At 31.7% G+C, this 9,788-nt stretch overlaps 1 non-coding gene across 1 annotated transcript; it reads right to left on the bottom strand.

The window, feature by feature from the left end:
• Nucleotides 1-9,334: 9,334 nt before the first annotated feature.
• On the bottom strand, nt 9,335-9,441 carry LOC149515649 (small nucleolar RNA R71). Its single transcript, XR_016326373.1, has one exon. It is a non-coding gene; the product is annotated as a small nucleolar RNA R71 (small nucleolar RNA).
• Between the last annotated feature and the right edge of the window lie 347 nt (nt 9,442-9,788).

The following is a 9,788-nucleotide window of genomic DNA, read 5'->3' as shown; positions in this document are numbered from 1 at the left end:
ATATTGAATGAGGTGGATGTTGAATAAGGATAAGCCAAACCTTTTTTAGAGATTTGAAATATCAAAATTCCAGAAGTTTGAGAAAGGTTAATTTTGAGAATCTCAACCTTTTTCCATTCCTAAATAATCCTAAATAATCTTTCAAGATTTCAACCCTTTATAGCCAACCTTGACATATATCAAAATGTTACATTTTGAGATTAAAGAAAATGTTGAACATATTTGGTTTTCAAGGGATTCATGTTTTTAAAAGAACTTATGTTTCATATGTAAGCCTACATGCAAAAGTATATGTTTCTTTTATCCCCTTCAAATGGAAAAACCTTTTAGAATGAAAAACCTCAATGTGCCAAATTATTCAATCCGTTTGGAAATTTTTTTTTTCTCTTTTTCATTTTTGATAGGGATCGCCAATTCTCGAAAAAAGATTTAAGTCTAGTTATCAATGAAAATTTTAAGCTCAGTTTAGTTAACATCCAAGTTTTAAATCCAGTCTAGCTGGCATGCAAACCTAAATTAGCTTGCACACAAGCCTAAATTAGAAGGCACCTAAGATTTAAGCCCATATTAACTAGCACATAAGCCCATATTAACTGGCACATAAGCTTAGTCGCATGTAAGCCCAAATTAGTTGAAAAAGTATACAACTTTTTTATCCCCTTTAAGTGGTGAAGTCTTTTTGAGCCAATAGAAATCTCTAGGTGCAAAATCATCCAATCCATTAAGAGAGCAAATTTTTACCTTTTTCATTTCTAATAGGGATCTTTAGCTCTTTAGAAAAATTTAAGTCTACACAAGATTTAAGCCCAGTTTAGCTAGCACTTAATGGAAAGTTAAGCCCAATTTAGCTGGCACACCAACAAAAGATTTAAGCCTAGATTATCTGGTCCCAATGAAATATTTAAGCCTAGATTAGCTGGCACCCAATAAAATTTAAGTCTAGTTTAGCTAGCACCCAAGTTTTAAGCTCAGATTACCTAGCACTCATGAAAAGATTTAAGATCACTTTAGCTGGCATCCAAATTGAAGCCCATATTAGTTGGCACCCGATAAAAATTTAAGCCCAAATTATTTGGCCCTGATGAAAATTTAAGCCAGTTTAGCTGGCACCCAAGTTATAAGCCTAGATTATCTAGAACTCATATAAAGATTTAAGCCTAGTTTAGCTAGCATACAAGTTTTAAGCTTAAATTATCTAGCACTCAAGAAAATATTTAAACCTAATTTAGTTAGCACCAATGAAGATTTAAGCCAGTTTATCTGGCACCCAAGTTTTAAGCATAGATTATCTGGCACCTATAAAAAGATTTAAGCCTAGTTTAGTTGGTACCAATGAAGATTTAAGCCCAGTTTATCTAGCACCCAATGAAATTTAAGCTCAGTTTATCTGGCACTCATGCAAAGATTTAAACCTGACTTAATGGGCACCCAATGAAATTTAAGCATAGTTTCACTGGCATCAATGAAAGATTTAAGCCTAATTTAGCTAGCACCTAGGTTTTAAGCCTAGTATTAACTGGCATTAATGAAAATTTAAGTTCAAGTTAGCTGGCACACAAGTTTTAAGTCTAATACTAGTTGGCATGTAAGTCCATAATTAACTGGCATGAAAGCCCAAATTAGCTGGCATCTAGGCCCATATTAGTAGTCACTCTATTTGACTTGCGATTTAATCCTAGTTATTCTTATCCTTTAACTCATGGTTTAATCTTGGTCGTCATAAAAAAACCAAAAAATAAAAGCAAAAAAAAACCAAAAACCAAAAAACCAAAAAACCAAAAACTAAAAAATAAAAAAATAAAATAAAAAGAAAAAACTGAAAAAAAAAAAAAAAAACAAAAAAACAAAAGCAAAAAAAATTATAGTCAAAACCTAATTGTAAACCAAGCCCAATTTAAAGTGATAAAATATCTGAACAAAATTGTTATTTATGTCATTGCATTATTTCTGATCCTTAGAAATATGCAAAGAAGGGTAGCTATAGACACTTAATTTCGTGTAGGATATTTTATCACTTTAAACTAGACTTGGTTTGCAATTAGGTTTTGACTATAATTTTTTGAACCCGTTACAAAGTTTACTTTTAATATTCAAGGATAAGGCCCAATGGGGGCCCTATAGTAAGGCCCATTACATAGCCCCCAAAGAGTACCCAAAATGGTCCAATAAAAGGCCCAATAAAAGGCTCGATAAAATATTAATCCTTAAAGCCTATTAATAACCCATTGTTGATTGTTAAATCAAAAAACAAATAAAAAATAATAATAGTAATAAAATGTATATAAATATAACATATAATAAATAATGATGATATAATATATAAAATAATAAAAATAAAAATTTTGGCCTAATAAATAAAACAATAAATAATAAAAATCGAAACAAAAATAAAACACTCGGTGCACTATTGAATCATAAGAGTCAATGAAATATGGCCCAATTAAAGGTCCAAGATGGACACAAAATATGGCCCTAACCCAAAGAATCAAACTTGGGAAGTCACGAGAAAAAGACTACATGGATGCATAACGGGAAAAGCTAAAGGAATTGAAAGCTGAAAATTGCACGAAGACATGGCTGGAAACGTGGGAGGCAGTCAAGAATATATACATATATATATATATATATATATATATATATATATATAACTGGATGGCCATGAAGAATGGACGTGGAATGAACATAAAAAATTGAAAAAAACTGAAAGAGGACGTGAAAAAGCCACTGCCAAGTGCCAAATAAAACTGAAAAGCTGCACAACATGGGCCAGCAACGTGAGGAAGCAGAAAAAAACTGAAATAAAAAAGTTAAAGGAGAGGTAGCTAGTTATAGGAGGAAGCAAAGAAACGGGAAGAAAAAAAAAACTGGAGGACATGGAAAAGCTGCTGCCAAGTGCCAAAAGAAAACTGAAAAGCTGCACAGCATGGGCTAGCAACGTGAGGAAGCAGAAAAAATTTGAAATAAAGAAGTTAAAGAAGGAGAGGTAGCTGGTTATAGGCGGAAGCAAAGAAACGGGAAGAAAAAAAGAAAGAAGAAAAGGCTGCAAGGGCCAGCAAAAACGAAAACAAAAGCTGAAGAGGAAAAATATCAGAAATGGGTAAGAGGGTGGTGGGAAGGAGTAGAAAAGACAAGAAAGGAAAAACTGGGCAAAAGACGAAAAGGCAGACCAGAAAGAGACAGAGAGGAAGACAGACGAGCGGCAAATAGAAGGGAAAAAAAAGTGACCAAAAGAAGAGGCAAGTTAAAATCGAAAAAAGAGCAGTAAACTAGAAGAAAACTGAACATGAGTAGTGGCGGAACAAAAAAGAAACTCAACAACAAGAAAAGAAAGCAAAAAACCCAGAAAATAAAAAGGAACGTGAAGATCAGTAGCAGCGAAAGAGAAAACACTAAGCAAAAAAAAGAAGCAAACGTGAAGGATAAAAACTGAAGAGCCAGACCAAACAAAGGCATGCAGTAGAAGAAGAAGGTAGTTTCGAAAGCAAATAAAAACTAGCAGAAAATAAGGCCACTAGAAAAGGAAAAGAAAAACCAAAAAAGAAGAGCAAAATGTTAGGCTAAAAAGCCTCAATCCAATCACACCAGTAGAAGCGAAATCAAACTATCAAACAATCACACAAGAAATAATAATTTAACGTGATTCGATCCAACTGACTTACGTCCATAGATGAGAAATAAGATCCACTAGTTATAGAGAATTACAAACATACATCAAAACATATCAACCACTCAACAATCAAACCCATAGACCCTCTCAATCTCCTCTATCCTATGGAGTATTCTCAACCCAAACAAATACATACTCATATGTACCCATTCATCATACATATATGGATCCTCTCAATCTCCTCTAGTCCACTCCCAAACATTCAAACATACACACCTATAAGACGTAAAGCCTCAGTACTCCTATGAGGTGTCTATCCTATAAAATCCTACAATTTTCTTATATCTTTTTCTCATACCTAACCCTATAGAGACTTCACCTATTTATAACCATACAAACTTACCTATTAAGAATCTTTTTTTTCTAAGAATTCTTCTTCTGCAAGTCAAACTTGCTTATTAAAAATCTTTTTTTCTCTTAGAATTTTTTTTTGCAAGTTTTCTTGTCCATCAAGCAATCCCAAACAAATCTCTTATGAGATTTGAGTCATTATTCCCAATAATCTCCACCTTAACTCAAATTTCATCAAATCATCTGTCTTCATGCTAGACATGCTTGGCTCTACCAGTAATGAAAGTTTCACAATCATCTTTTTTTGTATGTCTTGGCACTTTATGCAAATCAATCTTCAATCCTGAAAACTTGAACTTGAACTCTTCACTTAAACTCCTCTGGACTTACCTCTTCTCATGTCTCGAATCATTAACTTTTGCCATGTCTTGAACCTTTAGCTCTAATACCACTTGTTAAGCTAAAAAGCCCCAATCCAATCACACCAATGGAAGCAAAATCAAATGATCAAAAAATCACACAAGAAACAACAATTTAATATGGTTTGGTCCAATTGACCTAAATCCATGGATGAGAAACAAGATCTATTAGTTGTAAAGAATACAAACATACATCAAAACATATTAACCACTCAACAATCAATACCCATAGACCCTCTCAATCTCCTCTAGTCTTATCGAGTATTTTCAACCTAAACAAACACATACACATGTGCATCCTTTCAACATAAACAAACACATACCTATATGTGCCCATTCATTATACCTATGTGGACCCTTTCAATCTCTTCTAGTCCACTCTTAAACATTCAAACATACACACCCATAAGACGTAAATTCCTAATACTTTTATAGGGTGTCTATCCCATAAAATCTTACAACTCTCTTACATCTTTTTCTCATACCTAACCCTATAGAGACTTTACCTATCTATAACCATACAAACTTGTCTATTAAGAATCTTTGTCCTCTAAGAATTCTTTTTCTACAAGTCAAACTTGCCTATTAAGAATCTTTTTTCTCTTAGAATTCTTTTCCTGCAAGTCTTTTTGTCCATCAAGCAATATTTAGCCAATCTCAAATAAATCTCTTATGGGATTTGAGTCATTATTCCCAACATAAAAAAACTCTGGTAGGAAAAAAAAAACAATAAAAAAGAGAAAGCAAAAAAAGGTAAATTTTTTTTTGTTTCTCATGATTTAATTGTATGCATGAGATCATTTTCTTTCCATTTGGGTGAAGTTTAAAACAAAAGACCATATTTTAAATGTTTGTTTCATTTTTTATTTAAAGTATGAGAAGCTTCATGCTTCATTTGGTCTAGCTTACGGGTTTGGTTAGCTTTTGTCTTGGTGAAGAGCTTACTTTCATGGGTCTAAAGGTTTCTTAAAATTTATATATATAAATTAGTAAAGGGGTATCCTTATGTGCATAAGTGATGCTTTAGTTGTTCGTCTTATTGAAAGTCTATTATTTAAGCTTAAGTTGTTTTTTAACAGCTTCGGGTTATCACTAGTTTGAACATATCTTGATGTTTTTGCATTTTGGAATCTTGATGTGTGAGACTTTGTAGCTATTATTTGGAAAGTCAGTAAGGGATTTTTAGGTTAAATATTTTTAAAATAATAGTAAATAAAAATTTTTAAATCATGAGAATGAAAATGTTAAAATTAGATTAAAAGGTTGCAAAAATTAATTTAGGAGAGATTTTCGGTTTAAACTTAAAAATGGCTATATAAAATAAAATAAAGGTTTTTTGGCATCTTATTCGTAATCTTATTATAAAATTTTGAGATTTTGATTGATATATTACTCATGACATATTGCATTTGTTTAAACCAAAACCCTAGGTAAAACCCGAGACCCTAAGATACAACCTTAAAATCCTAAGCCCTAGTTGAAAACCTAAATGAAATCCTAAGCCTATCCAAAATTGTTAATTCATTAAAAACTCTTAGAGTATCCCAAAATTTAAGAATTTATGTCAAAATTTTTTATGAAATAAATTGTTCTCGATATTTAGAAAATTTTATTTCATTAAAAGTCTTCATATAATTTTGTATTTTAAAATAATAAAATTAAAAATTAAAAATTAAAAAATGAGGTTAATATAAAAGATCATACTTGAACTCTACCTAAAAGTTGGAGAGTTCAAATGGTCATTTTTATGTTTAAAAACTCGATCTTAAATTTAAATCTCTTCTTTATTTAAGACACATTTGCGTATATTTATTTTCTCGCATTCATTATGCATAAAAATGCATTTTAATTATTGTTGTTTATGGTTTACTATAGCCTTTTCTATTATTATTACATAAAAAAACTTTTTTCAAAAATTGATTTAAAAAAAAAATAAATGAATAAAATTAAAATAACATTTCAAAAAATATAATTTTTGGTATTCTATCTAGGTGTTAGAGAGTCACAAATAATTGTCATTTTCAAAGAATATTATTTTTATTTTCAAGGAAATGTTATGGTAAATCTTAAATTGAAAGGATTATTTTTGAATTCTACCTTTATGTCGGAGAATTTTAAGGTATTTTTTTTTAATTTAGAGATTTTCATAGCATTTCTAAATAAAAATTTTTAATTGATTTTATTTCTTAAAAATGAAGGGAATTATAATTAAATTTCAAATAAAAATCATTTTTGTTTAAAATTATAAATAGCTCATAATTAATTGATACCAATTTTAAAGGCATTGTAACGGTGCTAATCTTTCTCCACACATAATCGATTCTTGAACCTAATTATGTTTTCCTAGACCAAATTTTTTTTAATAAACTTATTATTTTATTAAAAAATATTTTCGTGGGTAATCACACCCTAAAAAAATTGATAGCGACTCGTGTTTTGCATAATTTTTAATTCTTTACGTCTAATGATCATGTTTCCATATCAATATGTTATGGCACACTTTACCTAGTAACATAGAGATTAACATTAGAAGGGAAGGGAAAGAGCACTGCAAGGTAATTACATTTAAAAGTAAGAGGCAATTAGCTAATGGCTAGGGTCCAATAGTTTCTTAAGATATGGCAAATGAGGGGTTTAATGATGATGAGCCTAATAAAGAGCTAGTTCATGATGGAGAGAAAGGTACGAAGAAGGATAAGGGTATAGTACATGTTCGTACTCAATTTCCATAGACACCATCCTCTAGTGCTTTACCGAGTTCATCTATATTGCTTCTCCTAGAGTTAAACCAACTAGACCTTATATTTCTTTCCTTCAAAGATTTTAGAAGCTGAAAGAAGAGAAGCAATTCTTTAAATTTTCTAAGATGTTTAAGAAACAACACATTAATATCCTATTTGTAGATGCATTTGAGCAAATGCCTACCTATGCAAAATTCATGAAGGACATTATCTTTTGAAAGAGAAGATCAGAGGATTATAAGACATTTACCCTTACTAGTGGTGTGCATATATGATTCAAAGAAGACTACCTATAAAGTTTAAAGATCTTGGTAACTTTACCATTCCATGCACTATAGGTAGTATATCTTTTGATAGAGTCTTATGTGACATAGGTGCTAGCATTAACCTGATCCCTTAGTTTATTTTTCAGAGATTAGGCATAGGAAGGGCTAAAGCCACCTCAATTAGGCTGACAGGTCATTAAAATACCCTAAAGGTATTGTGGAGGATGTCTTGGTTAATGAAGAGAAATTCATTTTACCTATTGATTTTGTGGTTATAAAGATGAAGGTAGATCATGAGATTTTGATTATTTTAAGAAAACCTTTTTTAACCACTGTTAGGGCTATGATTGATGCACAAAAGGAGGAATTGACCATGCGAGTTCAAGATTAAAAGGTTACTTTTCATGTTTTAAAAGCATTGCCATTCTTTAATGATTCTAATGAGTGCTTGAGAGTAGAGGTATTTAGTGATGTGATTCATGATGTTTTACACCTGGAGCACCCTGTTTCATATTTTGTAGACTTATCTGTAGTCAGAGAAGTAAAGGACATGGATCTAAGTGAAAATGATGGTGAGATATTGATAGCCGTTACTTTTCGATTTGCACTATCTTCTAGTGGTAAGCCTTTAGTTAATCTTGACACTCTCCCTAAAATGATTAGACTTTTAGATCTAGATTCATCAAATTATGAGACATTCCATTTTGATGATACTTATCAAAGTTTTATGAAGTTTAGTCGTGATAGTCTAGTTGTTTTTTATGGGATATCCTTTGTAGTTGATTTACCAATTTTTAAGCACTTTTAATTTGATCATACCTATCATAATCCATCTAGAAGAGAAGATGTGATATGTTGTAAAAAGGATATGATATGGTTTATGTTGATGGTAGACCAATTGATTGAATGCCAAAACTAAAACCCACTTACCTTAGTCTTTTTAGGTGTGAGGTTGAGAATTTTCTTAAGAAGCTTACTACTACTCCCATTTTCCCACATGATCCACCATAGGCCATATTTGTGATAAGATGGTAAAGAAAGAGGCCTTGAAATGATTAGATTTATGAATTAAGTGGTAGTTTAACTTCATGTTCAATCTTTTATTAAACCAACTTTAGAAAGGTATGGGGATAATAGGTACTTAGCTTAGGAATGTATTTAACTAATCATCATGGAGCAACACCTGGGCTTTTTAACCTTATTATTACTTGAATGACCTATGCACTTGTAAAGTTTTTCTAATCAAGTTTTTGGCACTGTTGTCGAGGATTAGGATTTAAGAGTCCTAGGTTAATATCAATCTTCACATCCTTTAATGTATGTACCTTAGGCTAGACCTTAGGTTTGCTTCTATTTTAGGTGTATATATCCTAGGTTCCCTTTGTGATTTCTTTTCCTTAGCGTATATACTTAAGTTTCTATTTTTAGAGTGGTTCATTACGTATAATGTTCTTGTAGCCTATGTATACACTCAGTTAGGAATCGTTAGTTGATCCATTCAAATCTTGAGCTTGAGGCTACCCGTATGAGGATTAAAAGAGAGGGACAAACTAATCTTACCATCACTATGGCCAAGAAAGATAGTAGAGCTCTTAAAGATTATGTTGTGCCTAATCTTCATGGTTTTCAACCTAACATTAGGAGGCTAATGATTTGAGCCAACAATTTTAAGATTAAACCTGCAATAATCTGGATGATATAGCAGTCAATGCTATTTAGTGGTTATTCAAGTAAGGATTCGAATACTCATTTTAAGATTTTTTGGAGATATGTGATACATTCAAATATAATGGTGTTGTTGAAGACGTCATTAAACGTAGGTTATTTCCATTTTTCCTTAGAGATAGCGCTAAGAGTTGGTTAGCCTCGATGCCACTAGATTTCATCACCACTCGGGATGATTTATTGTAAAAACTCATGGCTAAATTTTTTCCTCTAGCCAAAATGACCAAGCTTCAAAATGAGATCACTATATTTGCCCAGCATGACTTGGAAACCTTATATAAGGCATAGGAGAGATACAAGGAGCTTTTGAGGTGGTGTCCATACCACAAACTAGCGATATAGCTAGAGATCTAGATTTTTTATAATGGGTTAGTGCCTAACACTAGGACACTTTTAGATACTGCATCAGGATGTGCTTGGATGAGTAAGACTAACATAGATTATAAGCTTATTGACGATATGGAAACTAATAATTGTAAATGGTCAAATGAGAGTCAACATTCTAGAAAAGCTTCGATGGTGTATGGGATTAGTGAGCCTACAACATTTGGTGCTAAGGTAGATTCTTTAACCAAATTTGTAGAGTCTTTACATTGTAAGGTTACACTCTCAAAACCAAGTCCTAGCCATTCTAGAAGTTTACTCATGCCTATAGTTCCTTAGTTTTTTATGTATGCAA

The sequence above is a fragment of the Durio zibethinus genome, chromosome 12, assembly GCF_047325235.1.
Source record: "Durio zibethinus cultivar Kanyao isolate XHJ-2024 chromosome 12, ASM4732523v1, whole genome shotgun sequence".
Taxonomy (NCBI): Eukaryota; Viridiplantae; Streptophyta; class Magnoliopsida; order Malvales; family Malvaceae; genus Durio; species Durio zibethinus.
This window is presented reverse-complemented; position numbering and strand designations above follow the sequence as displayed.